Here is a 25,961-nt window from a genome sequence, read left to right on the forward strand (position 1 = left end):
CTCATTGCTGCTTGGCTATTAAGTGGAACGTCTCAAGACTCTGTAACTTTGGAGACTAGTCTCATATGAAGGATGCTACCCTCTCACTTGTGTGATGTCATTCAGGGTTTGGCAAATGTTGAGCAAAAGCCAATAAGGTGAGGCTGTGGGCGGTACAATTCTCACACTCGTTGCTCTTTTTGTTGTAACCAGCCTCTGTAAACACTATGGCCTGACCCTCTGAACCAGCCACCTGACCATTCTGCTGACTTCCCAATAAGCCTTTGCCATCGCCAAACATACTGGCCTCCGTGGTCTTCATCTTTAATGCCATTATTTAAAAAAAATATGTCCCATAGCTCTGCAAGAAGAATTCAGCAGGCAGTTGGTGTAAAAAGGTTGGGAATGGTTTACATCTTTGCAGCTTCAGTATTTTAAGTCTGCAAGTTCATGGAGTGCAAGGGCTGTGGGCACCCTGCTTGCCAATTTTTCTGCCTTAACCGTTCCCCGCCCCCTTGTTGTTCAATTTCTGGCCAATGTCTAAACTTTCCAAAAGGAAATATGGTCTTTTGCATTATGACACATGATTGCCACCCACTGGTTAAGAATGTTTTCACTATGAAGGTTTAGAAGGTTTGCTGCTGGGGCAAAAGTTACCCGTTTCCCATGCCCCTAGTTCAGTTGTCTGGGTATCCAAGAACAAGAAGCATTAACTGCTTCGATTTAAGTCAGATTATCAGAATCCCAAAGGCGTGTGTTTCAATTATCCCATAAAACATCTAATTAAATTATTTCATTTAATTGCACATCTTGAATTATTTGTTTGCATCTTGAATTATTTTTGTCAATGCACATTTTCCAATAAAGGAGTAATCAGTGGTCTCAATGTCATTCAGATGAGGCCACCCTTATTTATCAGAGTTCTAACACCAATCAATATTCATCCACAGGGCTCTTTAGTGGAACTGTGGCACTCTTTAGTGGAAATGTGAGTTTCAGATTTCTGATTAATAAAAATAATTTGTAAATATGATCACATAATTTTTGCAATACCGTTTTCTTTTCTAAGAATCACCTATAGAAACACCTACTACATGCCAGGCATTGTTTTATGTGAACATTTCATCTATGTAACAGGCCCCCTAAGGTAGAAATTGTTATTATCATTCTTATTTTGAAGATGAAAAGCTGAGGCATGAGGAGGGTAAGTCACCATCCAAAGTCACCTATCTAAAAAATGCAAAGCCAAGATTCAAACCCAGGAAATGTGTTACTAGAATCTTATCTACTATGCTATGCTGCCTCTCAGAAAGACTATCACTGCTTCCTCCAGCCTCACCATCTTGTCTGTTCCTGGGCTAGGGCCATCCTCACCCTGATCGGCTCTCCCCAAAGGCTCACTCTGACACCCAGTCCAGCGCTAACCCTGCTCAGAGTGGACAGGACCTGGTCCATGCACCTCCTGTGACCTTAGATTTAACACCGTAGGTTCTGTCTCTCACAAGGGCAGGCAGCAAGCAATTGTCTTTTAGAGGAAAACAAACCATTTGAACTAAATATTGATTCTTGTTCTCTCTAGAAATGCAGACAGAAATCGGCAATCAGTGTAGTTGATGGGTACCAGAAAAAGAAATAAAAGTAAGGAAATGAAGAAAAATTGGGCCAATGGCACTTTAAAAATTTCCCAAAATTTTGAGGACCAACTTCCCTTTTTTTCAAGGCACTTGATGCTTCTTTAGATAGAAAAATTGTTTTCACCTAAAATATCACACTAGCTGTTCTGAAATCCTCTTGCTTCTTGGCATGCTTATTAAGAAATTCTGCTCTTGCAGCAACAAATCTCAGCTTTCTTTGCTTCTAGAGAACGTTAAAATCATTAACTATCCTTTAAAAACTCAATCTTGGAAATACATGTGGTCTCTTTCCCTATAACTAAATAGTTGATGCAAGCCACTATCAAGTTGATACTGACAGTTTAAGGGTGTTGGATATGATGACCTTTGAGGTCCCTTCTGGCCATAAGTAACAAGGAATTCATAAACTGGGATTAAATCATAACAAAAATTGGAACTTTCCCTTTATCTTCTTTTCTTCTTAAAGAATAAGTTAACATACACTGATTTTATTTCACAACTTGCACGGAAATGAGTGTTTTACTGTTGATGTTTTTATGATCTGTAGTTTCCATTCTTTTTAATAGCCTTGGTGCAGTATTAAAAAAAGAATCTTGGTCATAAAGGTTATTTTCTAAGTAAAAGTTGTTTTAGAAAAGCAAACATGACTAATATAATCCATTTTTTCTCAGGAAGGAAAGCCCTAGTGTGACTGGACAATGCTGAGACACCCAAGAAGATGATTGACCTTCAATTACATTGAAGGGAATGACTGAACTATTTATCTGTGAGGGGCTATAAATCAGGAGCCAAGGGAAAGCCTTGGAAATTCAAATGTAAAAACCTAGTTCAGCAAAGGAGTTGTCTTAAGCAATAGTATATAAATCAGGCAGGGTTAGGTTATGCTACAGTAATAAACAGCCCCCCCAAATATCAATGACCTAAACGACAGGAGTTTGTTTATTGCTCATGATATACAACCAATTTAAGTTAGGAGAGGAGTTATGCTTCACGTAGTCATGCCACATGAGGTCATGATAGCACCGTCTTAACATGATGCATCTGAGTTCTCCCTGGCAAAGGAAAAGAACATTCCAGATTCTGCATTCACAACTGAAGGCTCTCCTAGACATGACACACCATGCTTCTTACTGTGATTTATTGATCATAATAATGTATAGCCTCATTTAATTGCAAAGGGATCAGGAAAGTGTCGTTCTGAACATGCTCAGAAAAGCAGAGACCTGATTATACATGAGCGTTAGAAGCCTCTACACCACAGCAAGTGTGGACTGAATGCTTCATCTGTGCCAGGCAATAAGCCAAAGCCTCCACCAGCAGCGTATTATTTAATCCTCACATAACCCTGCAAGGCGTGGGCTTTCATGATCCCCCTTTCTCAGAAAAGGAGACTGGGAATCAAGGAGGTTAAATACTCTGCCCATAGATGCTCCCCTTCCTATTAAGAGCCCAGTTGTAAACCTATGCTCCTGACTACCATGTAGCTCTTCCGTGAGAGCTCCTTCAAGCCTTGGTTAAAGCGCCAGACCATTTGCTCTCTGAGCAGGAGGAGAGCAACGTCTGCCCTCACTGACCCATCAATAGACACCTGTCAGTGAGGAAGGGAGGCTTGTTCACTTCAGGGAGCTGTGGGTGCTTCCCCCGTGCCACTGGAAAACTAATAATTCATGAAGTTGGCTTTCAGGTATGAGCAAGTTGTACTGAATAGTTGTTTCAAGTCATAAACACAGAAAAGTAAATTGATAAGAGAAGAATATGTGGAGAAAATTTAACCATGTTAAATATTTGAACAAACATTTAAAAATATATGTCATATATAGGTGCATATATAATCAATTTGAGAGAATAGGTAGGCATGACAGAGTTCTGAAATAGTTTATATGTATGTGAGTTATAAATATCCCATTTATATTATACATAGATTATAAGTAAAATACACAGGGTTGATTCTATACTCCATCATCTGTGTGGTCATCTAATCATCCATCTCTCTAAACTAATGTCCGAGAGAAATATAATTTAAAGCACATATGCAATTCTAAATTTTCTTGGATCAGCTTTTAAAAACTAAAAATAAATATGTAAAATTAATTTAATAGTATATTTTATTTAACCCAGTACATGCAAATATGATTATTGCAACATTTAGTCAAGTCAAAAATTATTACATCTTTTTTGTACTTAGTTTTTGAAATTGTGCGCGGATTTTACCCTTAAAGCTAATCTCAATTTGGGTGCTAAACTTTCATTGGAAATGCTTGCTCTGTATTCGGTTTATAAAAGATGTGGTTGAAAAAACCAGACTCACTTGTCCAAGGTGTTCCAAAGATACTTCAAAGTTTGCAATCATTTAGTTAATCTGTTGACAATGGTTAGATTGCTGATGTGTTTATATATAATGCTAGAAATAATGCATATGTTGGGCATGTACATTACAATATGATCCTGTCTTCCAGACCATAAACACAATTAGTTTTTCCTGGAGGATTCTAACTCAACATTGGGTATCTCTTACTATGGAAAATCATTAGAAATGCCTGTCCTCTCTGCAACCAGCTGGGAAGAATTTTCTGTCAAAAGCTAGAGATATTTGTGTTTTTTTGTCAACGGGATCACAAACTTGGAGTCAGAACAGTTGGATTCTGGATATGAGTCTTCTTTTACCAGCTGTGTGATCTTAGGTGACTCAGCTTAGGTGTTCTGGGTCCCATTTGGGAAATGAGGGGTTTAATTGCCTCGAAGCTTTATCTGTGCATGGTTCAATGTGGTTATGAGAATTCCCCACATTTTTCTCCCTGTTGGACCTCCCTAAAATTCCCTTAAGAACACCCCTCACTAGTAGAAATGCAGAATCCCGGACCTTACCCTAGATCTACTGAATCGGAATCTGTATTTTTAACAAGATCCCCTACATTGGAGGAAAGCTGTAGAAAGACTGCCCTGGAGGATTTCTAAAATTTCTCTGGGCTCTAAAATTCCTTTTAAATATACATTAGAATGAAATGCAGATATTTTAAGATGATGTGGCCTTTCAGAGAGTAGTTTCATTTACTAGGATGTGAAAGAAACACTTTTCAAATGGTAACGATGTGAAGATGTCCTAAGTGCTTGTGTTGAGTCCAGCACTGTGCTGGCAGCTCACCAACTCCTCGTGGCAACCTTGAACCCCATGAACCCCATTTTACAGGTAAGGAAGCGCAACCTGAGAGACATGGAATTATCCAGGCAGGCTTGCATGGCTAGTGATTGTGAAGCTTGGATTTGAGTACAGGTCGTCTGGTTCCAGAGCTTGCACGAAATCACTGTGCTAGTAAGAAACAGAGCTCGAGGTGGAACCCAGGTGACTCAGCACCAAGGAATGGGCTCTCTCTTTGGGGTGTGTGTCTGTGTGTGTGTGTGTTTGTGTGTGTGTGTGAGAGAGAGAGAGTTTTCTTAATTACCACACCATGCTACCTCCATTTTATATTAAACAGAATATTGGAATCTTGACCTTTTTCTGTATTTAATTAGATGCTGCTGTTTAATAACCTATCACAAAAGTTAGGCAGGCATTCACACACATGGCGATGAGAATTCCCCACATTTTGCTCCCTGTGAGCCCCCCCTAAAATTCTCCTGAGAATACAACAGCTGCCTTTAAAGAAGCTGAATCCCCTATTGCAGATTTTATTCCTGTAAAAATATATTGAACTTGAGGAAACAGAGAAAATGTGGCCCACTTAGTCAGTTACCCTGACGTTATAGCTCTCCACAAAAATTTTAAAATATGATTATATATTTAATACAATATACTTAGTATAACATTATATATGTACTATACTACAGCATAGTACCTATATGTAATATATATAATATACAGTACAGCATAGCAGTTGTCTACCAGTGACAGATTTATTTTTAAGTTTTTTATTGATACATAATATTTTTACATATTTTTAGGATATATGTGATATTTTGTTACATGTACAGAATGTGTAATGGTCAAGTCAGGGAATTTAGAATATCCATCATCACGATCATTTATCATTTCTATGTGTTGAGAACATTTCTAGTCCTCCCCTCTAGCTATTTTGAGATGTACAATACATTGTTGTGAGCTGTAGTCACCCTATTCTACTATTAACATTACAACTTCTTCCTTCCGTCTACTGCCTGTTTGTACTTAACTAATCTCTCTTCACTTACTCTCCCAGACCCACAAACACCTGCATCCTTCCCAGCCTCTGGTAACCACCACTGCACTCTTTTTCTCCATATTTTAGGTCCCATCTATGAGTGAGCATGTGCAGTATTTCTTTTTCTGTGTCTGGCATATTTCACTTGACATAACTATCTCCAGTTCCATTAAGGTTGCTGCAAATAATATGATTTCGTTCTTTTTTATAGCCAAATAGTATTTCATTGTGTAAATATACCACAATTTTTTAATCCATTATCCATTTATCCACTGATGGACACATAGGTCGATTCCATATCTTTGCTATTGTAGATAGTGCTACAATAAACATGAGGGTGCATGTATCCCTTTGATATACTGATTTTCTCTCCTTTGTGTAAATATCAAGTAGTGGGATTGCTGGATCATACGGTAGTTCTGTTTTTAGTGTTTTTTTTTAGAAATATCCATACTGTTTTCCATAATGGCTATACTAATTTACTTTTCCACCAACAGTGTATGAGTTTCCTTTTCTCCACATCCTTGCTAGCATCTGTTATTTTTTGCAATGACTGATTTCTATGAACAGGAGTCTTTGGAGCCTTCCTTCATAGCCGTCGTCTCACACAGTCCTCACTGGTGCTATTACCAGCTCCATTTGCAGAAAAGGAAGCTAAAGCCGAAGCTAAAGTGAGTTGCTGATAAATAGTCCATATTTTACCTCAGGTCTTCTGATTCCAGACATCACATGGACTGTCTGAAAGACGCAAAATTAGACAAACAGCAAAAAAGAGATTGCTGCAGACCCTGTTGGTGTCCAACCCTTGTAATGAGGCTCACTTCTGAGGACACGTGCAGCCTCAGCAAGAGAGCCACTGCCTCTCACCTTACAGCTTGCTGGGCTGGTAATGGCGATAGGGGATCCTCAGCCAATGAGGGGTAAGATCTGTAGATAAACATCCTTGGGTCCAGCATCCTTGACCCTTAATGGACAATTCTGGGGGATGTTTCTCACTGTCTCTTAGAGAGTCCCCAGTAGGATTGACCTCCAGTTGCCCGCAGTGGAAGTCTTTCCATGAATGCACCCTTTATTGGCTTGTGTCCACGCCCTGTCTTACTTCCCCACTCCCTCACTTGTGATTCCTGGCATAACCTCCCAAATAAAAGACTTTCACCCCAGTTCTTGTCTCAGGGAACCACAAAGAGAGTGACTAAGTGGCCCTGTGAAGATGAACTTGTGACAATGGCATGACCAAGGTTTACTACCTGAGCTTTCCCTGTTAGCGCTAGTTACATGTAGCATGTGAGCTGGGTTCTTCTTTCCCAGTCATTTTCCTGTCTTAACCTTGGGGTGAAGGACAGTGTTCTTGAGCTAGAATGGCCTAGGCAGAGTCTGATAAGATTGTTGTGGATGCAAAGGGAACAGGGTTGTGGTTGCTGAGCGTTGCATCCAGTGTGTACCTTGTCCCTTTGCTGCACTCTCAGCATGTTTGGATTCAGATGACCTTTGATGTTCTCTGTGAAGTGGACATTAGCACTGTATCTGTACTGAGTTAGGCAAGGAGGTCCCTGCAAAGTAATTACAAGGAAATGCTAAATTTTAGATTGTTTGAGTTTTCCAATAGAGACATATCAATCTTGCCTGGGAATACTTTGACTTATGCTTTGTGATCAGGTTTCCCTGTGCTTCTGGTGAAGCTTATGGATTCATGAGTTAGCTCTGCAAATGGAGAGTTTGTGTTAGAAGTCAAATCAGTTAAAGATCTTTGATACTGCACATATTCATGGGCAGAATTGCTGCAAAAATCCTCTAAACACATACGAAGAGCTACATTATACCTTTAAGTGGCAGGATCAGCTTTGTGACAAAAACCAAACCAGGAATGAGAGGGGAAAATAATCTAAATGTGTTAAGGGAAGTATGCAAAATGGCTGAAAGCTGACAAACGGCAGAGCCAGAACCTGAGTTCTGCTGATTCCAGACATCCTGCCTGATGAACATAAAATTGGAAGGAAAAAAAAGTAAATGAGCTATGATGAGACCAAGTGGCCCATATGGATATCAAACTCAACATGATGGCATGACCAGGCTTTTTTACTCAGGCACAAAGAGCTTTTGAGCATTGTCTGATAAAATTCCAAAAAGAAAATGATAGAGCCAAATTTCCCAAATGTTCCATATAAAACTAGGAAATGACTAAAGCATTCGTCCTCATTTCTGAGTATTATAAGTGTCTGGATCAGAATCCATTGCCATGTCTTATTCATTCAGAGCTTATTGCTGGGGATTGGGATGCTTAGACTGGCAGGACTGGTGTCTCCTTGGCTAGACAAAGATCCTTGCATAGCATTAAGGGAGCCTGTCCTGACATTTCATAAAATCATTTCTGAACCATGATGTTTCCAATATTTTATTATGAACATTTTCAAACATAAAGTTGAAAGAATTTTGCACTAAACAACCATGTACCCATAACCTCAATTCTACAGTTTACATTTGACATTTCCATATACTTGCTTTATATATATAAATATACACATCACACACACACACACACACACACACACACACGTCTCTCCCTCTATACATCCACCTTACTTTTTATGCATTTCAAAGTAAGCAACAGATATTTAACACTCCACCCCCTAAATAGATCTGCATGCATATTGTTAATTGGAATTCAATATTTGCTTTTGGTTATTTTCTTCTTTTGAGGAAAATTTACATGCTATGAAACCCACAAAGCTTATGCGTAATGTTTACATTTTGACAAGCATATATTACTTTGGTGCAAAAGTAATTGCTGTTTTTGACATTAAAAATAATGGCCAACTGAATACAACTGTGCAACCCAAACCCCCATCAAGATAGAAACCATCATCATCACCTCAGAAAGTTTCCTCATGACCTTCCTAGAGGCCACCAATGTTCTGATTTTTCCCATCATAGACTTGTTTCAAGTTTCATTGGTTCTAGAATTGTATATGAATGAAATCATATAGTATATATATTTTTGTTTGATTTCTTTCACTCAGCATAAGATTTTTTTTTTCTTCTCTTTTTTTCTTTTTCTTTTTTTTTTTTTTTTTTTTTTTTTGAGACAGAGTCTCACTCTGTCACCTAGGCTGGAGAACAGTGACGCAATCTTGGCTCACTGGACCTCTGCTTCCTGAGTTCAAGCAATTCTTGTGTCTCAGCCTTCTGAGTAGTTGGAATTGCAGGTGCACACCACCATGCCTGGCTAATTTATTGTATTTTTACTAGATCTATGGTTTTGCCATGTTGGCCAGGCTGGTCTCAAACTTCTGACCTCAAGTGATCGCCCACTTTGGCCTCCCGAAGTGCTGGGATTACAGGTGTGAGCCATCACACCTGGCCAGCATAAGATTTTTTAGATTCATTCATGCTCATACATCAGCATTCATTTCTCTTTGTTGCTAGGTAATATTCTGTCACCTGGTCACTTGTATAGACCATATTTATTATCCACTCTCCTATTGATGGATGTCTGAGTTGGTTCCAGCTTTTGATTATAATGAATAAAATTGCTATAAAAAACATTCATGCACAATTCTGTGTATAGACCTGTTTTTCTTTCTCTTGGGTAGACTCCTAGCAGTAAAAGGGTATGTCATGGGGTAGATTCATATTGAGTGTTATCAGAAGTGTCCACTTATTTTTCTGAGGTGGTTGATCCTCTTCCCGATAACGCATGAGAGCAGTGACAGCTTTGCATCCTCACAAACATTTGCTCTTACTGATTTTTTAATTTTAGCAATTCTGGTGAGTATGTAGTGGCATCCCATTGTGGATTTAATTTGCATTACCCTAACTACCCATATGTATTCTTATTGACCATTCTGTCCTGTTCTGTTCCTTAAAGGAACATTTTGTTCGTTTATTGGCTTTGTTTGTTTTCAGCTTGGCTAAAGTCAAACTTGCATCCTCCATCTGACCTGAGATGAGAGTCAGCTCAAATAGGGATACCTGGAGACTGCTCACGCATGCATGGTTCGGGGGTCGGCATCGGCAGAGTTTTGGGCAGAATTCATACACAGAAGTTGGGGCTTCCTGTCACTGAGTCTCTTCTATCTGGATTTTCCTCACTTAATTTCCAACAGCTACTGTTGTCATGAACTCTGTTCTCTGTTCTATAAACCAGCAGTCCCCAACCTTTTGGCACCAGGGACTGGTTTCATGGAAGGCAATTTTTCCACATACTGGGGACGGGGATGATGGTTTGGGGGTGAAAGTGTTCCAGCTCACATTATCAGGCATTTGTTAGATTCTCATAAGGAACGTGTGACCTAGATCCCTCGCGTGCGCAGATCACAATTGGGTTTGTACTCCTATGAGAGTCTAATGCCACCGCTGATCTCGCAGGAGGTGGAGCTCAGGCAGTAATGCTCACTTGTCCGAGGCACATCTGCTGTCCGGCCAGGTTCCTAACAGGCCACAGACCAGTACCGGTCCGTGGACCAGGAGTTGGGGACCCCTGCTGTAAGCCACCAAGACTGTGGGTTTTCAGTCGGAATGTCAGTTTCCCACCTGGCACTGGTTGGTCCTCTTATCAGGCTGCAAGCCAGAAAAATGGGAAATTTACCCAGTGTCATATTCTTCCAAGTGTTCAGCCTCCAGTTTTTTTTTGTTGTTTTCTTTGTTTGTTTGTTTTGTTTTTTTGAGACAGAATCTCGCTGTTGTCAGCCCGGGCTGGAGTGCAATGGCGAGATCTTGGCTCACTGCAAACTCCGCCTCCCAGGTTCCAGTAATTCTCCTGCCTCAGCCTCCCAAGTAGCTGGGATTACACGTGTGCACCACCACAGCAAGCTAATTTTTGTATATTTAGTAGAGACGGGGTTTCACCATGTTGGCCAGGCTGGTCTTGAACTCTTGACCTCAGGTGATCTGCCTACCTCAGCCTCCCAAAGTGCTAGGATTACAGGTGTGAGCCATTGTGCCCGGCCCAGTTTTTTCACGCATTGAAGTTCATGCTCCACATTCCCCAGGTAGCTGTTTATTATATGTGGCCAAAAGTTTATAGCAGTTTTCTACAGGAGAACTGGTCAAACACGGGCTACTCAGCTATACCAGAAGTGGTGTCTTCTGCACTACAAATTTGAATGGCTTTAGAATATTCCATTGTATGAACGAATACACCATCTTTTATTAACCTTGCCTTCTATGGATGGTTATTCATATTATTCTTATTGTTCTCTGTTATGATAACTTTGCCTCTGACACAAAATCAACCTCACTGTGATGCATACTGGATGTGGAACCGAAGCAAGGGACGATTTATCTGAGCTCAAGCTTGCTCATCTGTAAAATGGGATAATTATACTAACAGAAAATATGTGCTTTAATGAGACTTAAATGGAAATAGTACTTCCACCAAATGCAAGTAGTAATTTAGTGAAACAATGTGTGTAAAGTACCTAGCACTCTCTGGCATGTAATTAACTCAAATTAGGTGCTAGTTTGTTCTTTTCGTAGTTCTCATTGTTACCATTATCCTTGCTGCCTACACTCATAAATGTATAAATAAAAGATTGGAGAACAAATGGTATGTATGCAAATATGTTTCTTCCTTTTTATAAATAAATATACCACGAGGATTTTTTATGTCAGTCAAGTTGTTTTTAAGAACATGATTTTAATGACTGCATAATATTTATTTGGATGATCCATGGTGTCTGAAAATAATAAGTTACATTATCTACCTTATATAAATTTCTCTGGGGAAACAAGTCATTAAAAACAAGCTTATTTCTAATTTCAGCCTGATACTGATAGATAATGTCAACTGGATAAAGTTGAGTCTCACATTTCAGTAGCTAGAATGCTTTTTAAAAGTACTTGCATATTTGGACTAATAAAAATGACATATCTGTCTCGTCCCTTTTCAAGGAAGCTGAAGTGCTTCATCAAATTTATTTTATTAGGATCCCCACAGCAGTCCTGTGGCCTGGGTGAAGGTCAAGGAGGTTTTGCCTTTTGCAGAAGGGAGTAACAAGTGGTGTGATGATAAAGTGTTCTTTCTGTCTCGGTTCATCCATGGTGGGAAAGAGCCCTTCAGCTCATTCTTCAGGTTTCTCTACCCTGGAAATGGTTCAGGGCAGCCACGTTGCTCAAATTGGTGATGACAGCCAGCTGTTTGGTCCCAATTCGCTGAGACTAGGAATTCAAACCCAGGAAAATTGAGACACCTGTGTATGAAAAGCATAAAGAGAAAATTTGGTTGCCCTCATGCTCACTCTTATGCCAAGTATTTATTCAACAATTAAATGAATAAGAATAGGGATTTCAACTACATTCTATCCTCCTCCTCCTCCATCTGCCTGACCTTCTTGGGAGCCAGATGTTCCACTGAACACTTTGCATGCACTGTGACTATCTAATGCAATCCTTGGGACAGATCTGTGAAATAGACTCTGTTATTAGCTCTATTTTAAAGATGAGGACACTAAGATTCAGATAGTTTAAGTAACCTGTCCAGTGTCCACAGCTCCTGTATTACCTGAGAGTGTTGTGCCATTATAGCAGAAAAGTCTGCTTGTGTCTTACAGTCTTGATCAGAAACGAGTATATCCCTCAGAACACAGAGGTGACAATGGGGGGTGGCTTTATTCTAACCCACAAGGAAGATTATTACATGAATAGTATGGGAATCTTGGCAGAAAATTAGTGGGTTATTTTTTAGTCCTTATTAGTAAGGACTCCGGGCAAGATAGAGTTTGTTGTTGTTGTTGTTGTTGTTTGGTTTTTTTTTTTTTTTTTTGAGACAGAGTTTTGCTGTTGTTGCCCAGGCAGGAGTGTAATGGTGGAATCTTGGCTCACCGCAACCTCTGCCTCCCAGGTTCAAGCAATATTCCTGCCTTAGCCTCCCAAGTAGCTGGGACTACAGGCATGCGCCACCAGGCCCGGCTAATTTTTTATTTTTAGTACAGACGGGTTTTCTCCATGTTGGTTAGGCTGGTCTCGAACTCTCGACCTCAGGTGATCTGCCCGCCTTGGCCTCCCAAAGTGTTGGGATTACAGGCATGAGCCACCATGCCTGGCAAGATAGAGTCTTTTAACTTTAAAAAGTTAGATTCAAATCAATCTAGCCATTGAATAGTATTTATTGAGCACCTGCTATGTATCAACCTCAGTAGAAGACCCAAGAAACATACTGGTGAATGGGATAGACATGGTCTATATTTCAGAGGCCTACTAGTATACAGTTGAAGACGGGCACTGAACACAGGATCACAGCTATGCTAATAGGGGTGTTATTGCAGGGCCATCCAACCTAGACCAAGGATCATATTACCAGCTTTTAGAGAATAGGGAATACACATGCTTTTAAATGCACAGAGTATACCATTTCAGAGAATACCAATTTCTCTCTTAGTTTGGGCTGCTATAACAATACCAGTGACTGGGTAGTATAAAAAACAAACATTCATTTCTCACAGTTCTGGAGACCAGAAGTTAGAGATCAGGTACCAGCAGGGTAGGGTTTTTGGTGAGACCTGTCCTCTTGGTTCACAGACAGCTGCCCTTTCACTGTAAACTCACACAGTAGAGAGAGAGAGAGAGAGAGAAAGAGCGCGCAAGGATCATCTCCTTAGAAGGGTAATAATCCCATCATCAGGTTCCACCCTCATGACCTCATCTAAACCTAATTACCTTTTCTTTTTTTTGACACAGAGTTTGGGTCTTGTTGCCCATGCTGGAGTACAATAGCGTAATCTCTGCTCACCACAACCTCCATCTCCTGGGTTCAAGCAATTCTCCTGCCTCAGCCTCCGAAATAGCGGGGATTACAGGCATGCGCCACCACGCCCAGCTAATTTTGTATTTTTAGTAGAGACACGGTTTCTTCATGTTGGTCAGGCTGGTCTCAAACTCCCAACCTCAGGTGATCTGCCTGCCTCAGCCTCCCAAAATGCTGGGATTACAGGCGTGAGTCACCGCGTCTGGCCACCTAATTACCTCTTAATGGCCCAGTCTCCAAATGTTATCACATTGGGGTTTAGGGCTTCAACATAGTAATTTGGAGGAGGACACAAAATTTCAGCTTGTAACATTCCACTCTGCCCCCTCCCCACAAATTTATGTCTTTCTCACATGCAAAATGTATTCATTGCATCCCAACAGCCCGAAAAGTCTTAACTCGTTCCAGCGTCAATTCTCAAACAAGCTAGTACAGGAGTTGAACATTTTCCAGATTCAGAGAGATCTCCCAGCATTTTGGAAGGCTGAGGCAGATGGATCACTTGAGGTCAGGAGTTTGAGACCAGCCTGGCCAACATGGTGAAACCCTCTATCTACTAAAAATACAAAAAAAAAATAAAAATAGCCAGGTGTGGAAATCTCAGCTATTTGGGAGGCTGAGGCAGGAGAACAGGACGATCAACTGAACTCGGTAGGCAGAGGTTGCAGTGAGCCAAGACCATCGTGCCACTGCATTCCAGCCTGGGCAACAAGGCAAGACTCTTTCAACAACAACAAAAAAGAAATAAAAACCCCAGAAAGATCTCACTAAACTGGAGCGATGGACTAAAGCTTCAAAGAGGAAATTTCAGTTCTAAGGTTAGGTTGTAGAAGTAAGTACAGAATCAAGAGATTTGGCATAAGAACAACCTACATGGAAAAGATCTGAAAAAGTCCCTCAACCACAGAGTCAATATTAATTAGCAAAGCATTCGGTGCTGCTGTTTTAACAGCAACAGTGAATTCACACATTTGTTTTTCAAGCCATGCAAAGGGAAAAATGATTTATGTCTATTTCCAGAAAGTATGTTTTAAATGGTGTCTTCCCTTTCAAGAGACTTTTCTTGTAAGAATTTTTTTAATAGGGAAATAAGTAATAACTTTGAGAGCAATTTAACTTGATCATGAATCAGAATGATTCAGAACCACAAAAGAAGCTGATATTCTTTCATGTTCTCTAAATATCTTCACTAAATGTAAAGTAATTGGACATTTATAAGAATTCAGACTCTCCCATAACAAAAGTAATACCAATCATGGGTTGGTATAGGATGCACAGTTTTAAATACAGCATCTTACTTGATTCTCAAAATACTCTTGGGAGAACAGCCCAACTGGTGTTTTTATGTGTAGTCACTGTGTGTCCACCTGTTTCAGTAAAGCATTAGGACAATTTACATAACTCTATACCGTACAGTATAAACAAGGCTGTGATGAAATTTGAAAGGAAGACAATAAGGATAGGAGAGCTATAAAGAAGGCAAAACAAGTGAACATAATTCCAATCTGTGTAGTCCTGCACATTTGCTGGAGGTGGAAGAAAATCCTTGCCCCCACGTTATGCATATGGAAATTGAGATTTGGAGAGATTACTGACATGCCCAGTATCACAGAGCTAGTGAGTAACAGAGCCCAAAACACATCAGCCCCACTGAAATTCTGTTGTTTTCTCTAGTACTCTATGCTGCCTTCCAATAACATGAAATATAGAATTTGTATTGGAAAAGATGCCAACTCGCAGAGAAACTCGATAGAACTATAGTTGGAAGTGTCTTTTCAATATGAGCCTCTAGCTATAAATGGATGAGATTTTCACTCCCTCAACGCTTATAACTTTCTTAATCTTAGCAGCTCACTAGTTGTTTAACATGCCTAATATTAATCATCTGGTCAGGGGGCTAAATATAATGAAGGGCATCCAACTATTACCCCACTCATTTGCCTATCCCAGGTTACGTTTTGTTAGGTTGAGTTGTCAATATTAAATCATCAAGAAAGATAGCTCCAGGTAAGTCTCACTATCTCGTTAATAACCCTTTACCAATTGCAGCTGTTTCGAGACCAGACATTTACAATGAGTTTAGAAAGCTGCTGTGGACCATCATAATTTTTACTACACTTTGTGGCCACACGAACTGGCAGAAGAGGCTGTCCTAAAATCCTAATGTGGCAAAAACAAATTTTCAGAAGTCAATTTGGATGCCATAGGTAGCGCTTTTCACACCCAATAAATTGCTTATCTTTGGCTTTGAACTGATGGTCACATACACAAAAGATTGGAGCCAAATGATTGCATTATTAGCTGAGGAAAAGATGTGTGACTGCGGCAAATTTAGCAAGGGGTAGTCTGGAGAAGGATCTATGACCTGGGAAAAGTTTGTTTTGATGTGGAATGTCAGGAGTTTTTGTTTGTTTCTTGTGTCCTTTTTTACGTTCCTGTCTATCCAGAAGTATTCACCTTCTCTTTGAGGTTTAAGTGCCCTGGGCAACTGAATTACTGTGTGACCTCCTATTGTCAGAGCATCTTTGTGGAGGAGAACCCATCACCTGTGTCTCGAAAGCAGTTGTGCTTTGAGCTTTCGAGATTATGGGGAAAAAATGTACTTATTTACTCAATCATGGAGTGCATGTCAGTTAGAGATACATTTGGCTGCAGATATGTAACACACCTGATTTAAAATAGCTTAAGTACCCAGGTGCAGTGGCTCATGCCTGTAAACCCAACACTTCGGGAGGCTGAGGCGGGTGGATCACCTGAGGTTAGGAGTTCGAGACCGGCCTGGCCAACATGGTGAAACCCCGCCTCTACTAAAAATATAAAAATTAGCCAGGTGTGGTAGCAGCACCTGTAATCCCAGCTACTCAGGAGGCTGAGGCAGGAGAATCACTTGAACCCAGGAGGCAGAGGTTGCAGTGAGCCGAGATCGCACCATTGCACTCCAGCCTGGGCAACAAGTGCAAAACTTCATCTCAAAAAAATAAAATAGCTTAATTAAGTAGAGGTGTTTTTCTTGCTTAACGAGAAGTCTCAGTGTAGGTGATGCTGGGTTTGATTCAACTGTTCAACAGTGCTATGAGAAATTCAGGCTATTCCTCTACTTCATCTCAGCATCCTTAATTGTCTGGCTTTAATCTTCATAGTTTTCCCCTTGTATTAGTCTGTTTTCATGCTGTTGATAAAGACATACCTGAGACTGGGAAGAAAAAGAGGTTTAATTAGACTTACAGTTCCACATGGCTGGGGAGGCCTCAGAATCATGACAGGAGGCAAAAGGCACTTCTTACATGGTGGCAGCAAGAGAACATGAGAAAGAAGCAAAAGCAGAAACCCCTGATAAACCCATCAGATGTCATGAGATTTATTCACTATCATGAGAATAGCATGGGAAAGACCAGTCCCCATGATTCAATTACCTCCCCTAGGTCCCTCCCACGACACATGGGAATTCTGGGAGATAGAATTCAAGTTGAGATTTGGGTGGGAACACAGTCAAACCATATCACACCTCATGGTTTGCAAGATGGCTGATACATGTCTAGCTATCATGTCAGCAAGACTGGGAGAATGCAGAAAGGGTGAGCCAGCCAGCCATACTTGTCCTCTTTGGAATAAGAAAGTCTTATCAAAAACCACCAGAAGTCTACTGTTTGTCTCTCATAGGCCAGGACTGTGTTATGACACAGCTATGCTTAGCTGCAAAGGAGGCTGACACAGCAAGCATTTGGCTGTTTTATTTGTGCCTTAAACAAAATACAAATTCTACAGCAAGAAGAAGGAGAGAAATAAATGTTAGGGACATGAGCAACCATGTCACTATGGGTTGTATAGTCAAATACATATACTTGGGAAATGTTATTTTCTTGCTGACAGAACTTCTCAGAGGTCTCAATATGCTAAGACACATTGAGGCTCTTGATGGGGAATAGTCATTATATTTGGCATTTTGCCAGAGTAAACAAAGAACCCTTAATTTATTCTTTAGAATACCTATTAATTCAGAAGTATTCTGAATGGCATCATGAAATACTATGTTAGTGCCAGCTCACATCCTTTGCTGACAGAGTTAAACATATATGTCTCAAATCATCACAGCCTTCTACAGCTAAGGCAGGTGTACTGGCTGTTCCAATTGAGAACAAACAAGGCATCAGGGCCTTTGCATGTACCCCATGAGGAAAAGATGGTGGCCTAAGTGCAAAATGGTTAATGAAATACCAAACTCAGATGCCAGGCCACTGGTATTTTCCAGTTCACTACATGATGAAGGCAAAAATAAGAGAGTGGTTTTCTCAGACAGAGTCTTGAGACAACAAAACAGTCAAGACATTTCCCCAAGCAAACTCAGAAAAATATTAAGCCTACACAATGTAGAGCGTTAGTAGTTAGGGAATGTAGTATTTCAATTCCAGATCTACCATTTATAAGCTGTGTGTTTTTGGGTAAGGTACTCTGAGACTCAGTTTTCTAATCTGTAAAAGGGGATAATTCCTTCCACTGGAGCTCTAATTAAGACTCAGTGGGGTGATGATGGTGGTAAAGTCCTTATTGCAGTACAGGGAAGCTGTTTCTGTCCCAGATCCTTTAACAAGGATTGAGCCAAGCGGAATCCCAATCTTTGTTAAGTCCAAATTGGATTCCCCGTTCCTCAAGGTCTTGTATAGCTTAACTTATAACTTTCAAAGCAAGATATTCTGACATTGCTGTTTTGACCTTGACATTTAAACCATGCTTTGAAATTAAGTTTTGTGTCTTTACCTTGCCAGTAGTATTTGCTCCAAGAACTAAGTGCACACCACCAGTCTCGAATTCAGTTCATAATATTGCTGCTAAAAATAATGCACACAAAATAAAACAGGAAATGGCAAAAACTGGGCACAGTAAAATTTGCTGGAGATAGGAAACTGGCTAAAAGATCAAATATTGCTGGCATCATGAAAAACCACAAAAAAATCCTATGAAGAATTAGACTTGGCAGAAAGAATGAGAACAAAATAAAATTATCATGGCCAGAACTACATAGAAGAGGTTTTATTATTGACTAGAAATCAATGCAAATATAAAAAAACTTGTCAAAAATACACAACTGCAAAACTGGCTTTGGTGGAATAAGGCTACCAAAGAAAATCCACAAGTCAGGAGTTGCCGTTGGTAAAATTTAACTTGGCAAAAAACAATCAATGAACCAAATAGTTGACATAAAATGTACACACAGCACAATTAATCCTGATGAAAATAATTCCAGCAAAGTAAAATTGATTTTTTTAATTCAAAATTGTTTATGCCGTGTAGGAAACTGATCAATGACTTAATTTGACTTGATAAAGTTTGCTTTGAGAAATATTGGATGAAAAATGTTGAAAAAAGTCTGACTCATTTTATTGCTTTGAAATATATATAAAAAGCTAGCAAGGTCCAAATGATAGGATTAAAACATCCTATACTCATTTTAAGTATACAGTGCTTAGCACCGGCTGGACACGGTGGCTCACGCCTGTAATCCCAGCACTCTGAGAGGCCAAGGCGGGCAGATCACAAGGTCAGGAGTTCAAGACCAGCCTGCCCAACATGGCAAAACCCTGTGTCTACTGAAAATACAAAGATTAGCCAGGTGCGATGGCATGTGCCTATAGTCCCAGCTACTCAGGAGGCTGATGCAGGAGACTCACTTGAACCCAGGAGCCGGAGGTTGCAGTGAGCCAAAACCGTGTCATTGCACTCCAGGCCGGGTGACAAAGCAAGACTCCCTCCGTCTCAAAAAAAAAAAAAAAAAAAAAAAAAAAAAAAAAAGCCTAGCACCACAGTATTAACGAGTTCCTGTTATTTATTAATGTTCTCATACTTTCATTGAATTTTTAAACCTAAGGATGTTTATCTTCAAATACTTCAGTCCATTTATTATTGAATACAAAATGGGTGCTAATTACAAATGGATCTTATGTATGCACTGTGGGTTACCTAGCAAGATGGTTTCATAATGGTAGTAATAAGAGCAGCAAGAGAAGAAAATAGTATGGCCTTTACCTTTACTGAACACTCACTTTGGAACAGGCCTCATGCTTGGGACTGCCTCCATTAGTGTGCAGCCCTCAGCTGCTACATTTGGAAATGGTACAAGTATTAGGTTGGCGCAAAAAGTAGTTGCGGTTTTGCCACCGAAAGTAATGGCAAATATTTAGAAATATTTAGAATATTTAGAAAGTACCTGCTGTTCTGACTGTCTTAATTCAGATGTGCACTCACCTTTTGGCTCATGACAACAGGAGACGTCAAAATTCCTGCCTGTTTAGTTTGTGTTGACACATTGCACATTCAACTCTGACATGTTATTTCCTTATGCTGAGGGTGTCTTGAGTTTCATGGGTTTTGTGCTTCCCTGGTGCCTTATTAGGCTTATAACTCACAGAGCTATGACTTTAAATGTCAGGGTTGTCGCCATAACAATGGAGCAAAAAGCAAGTTGTTGACATTCTTTGGACGCAATTTGCAATCCCCTTTATTTTCCTGTAACGTTTTTGTGTTTCCAGGTGACAGTTGCCCACCGAACCATAGAACCACAAAGCCCAGAGTTTTAGTTATATACTGCTGCTCTAGGATCAGTAGCCCTTAGGTCCAAAAGCCATTTCTGATGCAGCCTTGGGCAAGCTGGTTCCTTCTCTGAGCCTGGGCCCCTGTCCTATAAAGTAAAGGTATTACTACCCTTCATAGGATTGTTGTGAGAATAAAGTATTTACATTCTTCATATACTCAGAACTTTTCCAAAAACAGGGGATCTTTTACATGGCTTAACATGTTTGAAGCTGTTTATGTTCATCTGATATTTTAACATTTTGTAGAGTAGAAAATACTTCAAGCAAATAAATGAGCCTTATGGCAATTTTTTTTGCCAGCATTTAGAAGCTGGCGGTTAATAAATACTAATATGTATTTAGAAGTTTAGAACAGAGATTTTTCAGCAACGACCACAGGCTAGATATAGCCCACTACCTGTTTTTATCAATAAAGCTTTAATGGAACATAAGCATGGCCATTCATTAATATATGATCAATAGATTTTTTTTGGTACAAGGGCAGAATTGAGTAGTTGCAATAGAAGCAATGTGGCTTACAATGCCTAAAATATTTACTACCTGGTTCTTTATACACAAAATTTACAGACTCCTGGAGCAGAGTTTTATCAATTGCTTTCCACGTCTATGGATTTAGATATAAGCATATATCTTGTTAAATATTACAGCAGACTTTGAGGTGGCTGTCATCTCCATTTTACAGATGTATAGGATCAGGCTCACAGGTAGTAAATGGCAGAACCAAGGATGAATTCCAGCCCACTAACATCACATCCCTATTTGATCATTAGCGTATAGACTTTCGGTCCTTCATAAATTTTACTTTATAAAGATATTTTACGTTGTATCATTGATGTCATGGCCATATTGTTTAATCGTCACTCACCATGCACCTATTGTGTGGCAGGCACTATTCTATCCATTAGGGCACAATAGTGAACGAAAAACTTGCTGCCATCAGAGAACTTGCGTTCCGGGCTTTCATGCACCTGCCTCGCAGGCATCAGGAATCTGAATCACACTCATTCCCTCCATCACTTGGCTCACCAGTGGAACCAGATAGGAGTCCTGCAGTTTCAGCAGTGAACCCCAGGGCTTGGTGCCTGCTCTGGAGGTGGGGAATGGGTTTCACAGTTTAGTGGAAGATTGCCTTTAGGGAGAACTCTTGGTTTCTAGAACCTGATACAGATGAGGGATGTAATGAAAGCGAGTCTGAATGTTTATTTGCCATAGACTTCTATCTCATGACTTTGCTATAAGGGCTACAAGTAGGAAATGGGATCTAAGTAGAGTCCAAAAGTTTCAGGACTTATATAGATGAGTGAATCTCAGATTTTCACATGCATACAGATCACCTGAGGATCTTGTAAAAAATGTAGTTTCTGATTTCAAGTCTCTGGGATAGGGCCCAGGACTCAGCATTTATAACCACATCCTAAGAGATGCTCTGAGGACCATACTTTGCATAGCAAGAAATGAGAACAGTCCAGGAGCCTCTAAGATCCCTCACATTTGAGGTTAGAAGCATGTAACATGAGTGGGTTCTCAAACCTAAAAGGCAGGGCTTGGGCATAAACTAAAACGGTGATCACCTCGAGTAGATTTGAAGTTTTGGCTGGTCGTCAATCCCACCCACAGAAGCCTACAGCTTCCTCCTACCCCAGGTCCCAGCTTCTCCACTTCTCTCCAACTACCTCCCACTTTTCCTCAATTTCAGGCTCTTTCGTGCCTGCAGCCCCCGCATAGCACGTTCCCTGGTTCAGATTATCACAATCAGACCCCTATAGAGATGCCAAGCCATTGGTTTGTGGGCCGGGCTCAATGGCTCATGCCTGTAATCCCAGCACTTTGGGATGCTGAGGCGGGCAGATCATGAGGTCAGGAGTTCCAGACCAGCCCCGCCAATATGGTGAGACCCTGTATCTACTAAAAATACAAAAATTAGTTGGGCATGGTGGTGCACCCCTGTAATCTCAGCCACTTGGGAGGCTGAGGCAGGAGAATCGCTTGAACCCAGGAGGCAGAGGTTGCAGTGAGCCGAGATTGCGTCATTGCACTCCAGATTGGGCAACAAAGCGAAACTCCATCTCAAAAAAAAAAAAAAAAAAAAAAAATTGCTTGTCTCTGCTCAAAGAGAAGTCAGAAATGGCAGCAACACTCCTAGCACAGGCTCTTCACTCTCAATAATCCCTCTGACTGACTCTCAAGTCTTCCCAGTCTGTCTGCTCAGGCTGCACAAGTTGGTGCTTAAAGTTTAAAACAACAATTAGACCCTTGATTTTCAAAGCAAATTTGGTTTCTAGACCAGACTTCAGCATTCATTACAATACAGACTAATAAAAACGAATCTGGAAACATACGCTTTTTAAGCTGTTGTGGTGTAAAATCTGTAACAGCATTAAAACCATTTTGAAATAAAAAAGTCATTTGTGACCCCCCCAGCAAAATACTGTGTGAATATTCTTTTCTGTTCCTCATTCAAGTATATTGCATATATATAAACATAATATATATATGTTTGTACTGTAATTTTTCTACTTATTATATAATTAACATTTTCTACGTTGCTACATGATCTTTGTAAATATTATTTTTAAAGACTGTACAATATTTCATCTAGTTGACAAGCCACAATGTTTGTAAATATAAAACATTTCTCCCCTGGGAAATATTTTAGTGATCTCCTTCTTCCTTTCTCTCTCTTCTTCTTTCTTCCTTCTTTCCTTCCTTTTCTCCTTCTCCTCCTCTTTGCTTTTCCCCCTACTCCCTTTTTCTCCGTCTTCTGCTATCAGAAAAAAAAATTCCATGAGCATTTGGTAACCGTCTACTTTATGTTGAATTATTTCCTAGGGTAAATTCTCAGTCAGTAGTAGGAGGAATATTTTTCCCATTGGATGTAGTTTGAGAAGCCCAATGACCAAATCATGATGTGTTGCCATTCTCTATGAAAGTCGCAAAGGATGACTCCCTAAATACATTTTATGTCTACAGAGAAACTGGGTAATTCTGACATTAATTTCAGTTCCTTACAACTGCCTTCATTCCTGGGGCAGGGTACTGAAATGAGCTCCAGCTGGAGACTAAGTCAGCTCAAGCCACTAAGTCATGGGCTGGTCTTGCACAAATTATTTTCTGTTTGTCTGTTTCTGTAAACTTACAATTTATATATTGTATACTTTATAAACATACCTCATCAGATAAGGTTATAGTGAAAAATATGTCTGCTAGGGTATTCACTTCATAAGGGAAGGCTTTTTTGTCTGTTTTGTTCACTACGTACTATATCCCTAGCATCTATAGCTGTGGCTGGCACATGGTGGGCGTATAATAACTGTTTGTTTCATGATTCATTTTTTAAAAGATCTAGAAAAAGAAATCTTTACTCCAAAGGGTTTGAAGCAGTGATTCATAAGTATTTTAAGAATAAATGTATCTTTCACACCTGTGTGCCTATAAATATAATTTCACAAGTAATTCTAGTAAGTTCAGAGAATCTAGAAATTTTTTTCCACGCATACGAGGCAATGCTGGCATTAAAAATTTAATTTAAAAATCCTCTAAGTTCTAATTCACTTGACATTATCCTACCAAGTCAAAGAAACATGAAATAATAAGTAATTCATTTCACTGCATTCATTTCTGATTATGGACTGTCAAAATTGACATTCTTATTCCCGTTTTATAGAAGCAAATCTTAGGCTCAGAAAATTTCAAAGAACTTACCCAAAGTGACACAATTCTTCAATAGAGAGCAGGGACTACAACCTAAATTTTCTAATTCAAGTCCAGTAGGGTCTGCATTAAATGCCTCCCACTGTCACCCTGTCACCGTGTTGATTTGTATAACCTTTGTCTTCTTAGCATTTGATTGATGGGTATTGTTAGTACAGATCATCTGGGCTCCCTTGTAGTGATGGAGACATTTTCATGAGGCAAGGTCTTAGATGATTAAAACAAAGCAGATGCTAATGCCATCCTCACCTTCATCTGGAACTTTCTAACTAGAGTGCATTAACTTGTCAGCCCTAGTTCCTTTTGAGCACCAGGCTGATATGATAAAATATTGCAAATCAATAGAAGCTTTAAACAAGCTTCATCTGTCTTTCTTTGTTACTTTTGTCCTTTCTTCTTCTTTTATTACTACTTCTTTCTTTGCCGCTTTAAAGGGAAAACTGTTATCCCTCTTATTGACTGTACAGTTCTGTTTTCTCTGTTTATTTTGGGTTACTGGAAATTCAGGTACATCCAGCTTTTCCCAAATACACCCATTATTACCCCAAAGAGTAGGAAGCCAATCTCATCTAGATTCACTCAGCAAATCTAGAATCTCCCAAGAGACTCCAAATTTAGTACATTAATTTTTCTTAAGTATAACATTGCTCAGTAACTATGTGGGTGAAGATCTTAAAGTTTTGCAGAACTGTTTCATTTATAAAAATAAAGGTAATGGCACTTTTGCCCAAGCTTTGTGTGGGAGCTAAAAACTTCCCCAAGTTAGTAAGGAAGGCACTGTGATAGTATCTACTAATGAAAATGTGAGCACAGAGATGGTTATAAAATACCTTATTTTTCTCTTCTTCATTATTATTGCTCATTTCATCTGATTAGCAATTTCTGGACTCACTCAACCTCCATCTATAAAAGAAACCATTAGTCTTTGCCTATGTCTGCTAAAGCAAACTTCTTGTTCTGTCTCATCCTCGTTCCCTACTTAGTTTCTGTCTTCTCCAGCCCTTCTTACATTATTGAAATAATTGACTCTATCACGTGGATTTCTCCAGTTGGACACATTTGGATTTGTCCTGCGGAAACACCATAAGTACTTTAAGTACTTTTTTTGTTTGTTTGTTTGTTTGTTTGTTTGAGAGGAAGTCTTGCTCTATTGCCCAGGCTGGAGTGCAGTCAGTGGCACAGTCTAGGCTGACTGCAACCTCCACCTCCCGGGTTCAAGCGATTCTCCTGCCTCAGCCTACCGAGTAGCTGGGATTATAGGCACCCACCACCACACCTGGCTAATTTTTTGTATTTTTAGTAGAGATGGGATTTCACCATGTTGGCCAGCCTCGTCTCGAACTTCTGACCTCAGGTGATCCACCTACCTCGGCCTCCCAAAGTGCTGGGATTACAGGCATGAGCCACTGTGCCCAGCCCACCATAAGTACTTTAATATGCTAATTTATTTCAGACAATATGGGAATCAGTTCAAAGCACATAGTCTCTTCCATGCACATCTTTATGCCGGAATTTGCTAGGAGCTTGTACCTCCCCTCCCTTCTTCTCAGTCCTTTGTCCAAGGAATTCTTCTCTCAAAGAGTTCCCAGTTGGAAAGCATGTAAAAGACAAGAAAATAAATGGATACCAAAATCAACAAGTGAAGTAAATTCCCAGAAAGCACTTGCAAAATAGTGTATGATAAGAAGTGGGAACTCCATAAAAGAGGCAAAAAGGAAATACCTGAAAAGGTTAAGCAAGTGAGTAATAGCCTGGAGAGAAGAGTTACAGAAATGTTTCATAGAAAAGGTGATCTTTGAGGTGAGCTTTTATGAATAGGCAAAATTTGGGTAAAGAGGTAGACCCATTTTTAAGATCAGGGTGACATGAAAATCTCAGGATATATTAGTCAGCAATTAATCCTCATTGTTATAACAAATAATTACAAAATTCTAGTTGCATGACTCCGGCTTAGCTGCAAAGCAAAGTAGAAAATGGAGAAGCTCACAGGCAAGGCCAACACGCCTGGTCTGTGCTGCACGGGAAGATATCTGAGCACTTGTGACCCCTGCTTTGCCCGCTTTGTCATTGCAATGGGGTTACTGGGAAGGCCTCTCCCATGGTGGTTGACAAGAGGGAAACTTTGGGAAATGTT

The 25,961-nt window shown here is 39.9% G+C and overlaps 1 protein-coding gene across 1 annotated transcript in view; it reads left to right on the plus strand.

Moving 5' to 3' along the window:
- Positions 1 to 25,961, plus strand: part of CDH13 (cadherin 13) — a gene marked incomplete at its 5' end in the record, with an annotated part of 1,173,335 nt that overhangs the window by 443,711 nt on the left and 703,663 nt on the right.

The sequence above is a fragment of the Pongo abelii genome, chromosome 18 (genome assembly GCF_028885655.2).
Source record: "Pongo abelii isolate AG06213 chromosome 18, NHGRI_mPonAbe1-v2.0_pri, whole genome shotgun sequence".
Taxonomy (NCBI): domain Eukaryota; kingdom Metazoa; phylum Chordata; class Mammalia; order Primates; family Hominidae; genus Pongo; species Pongo abelii.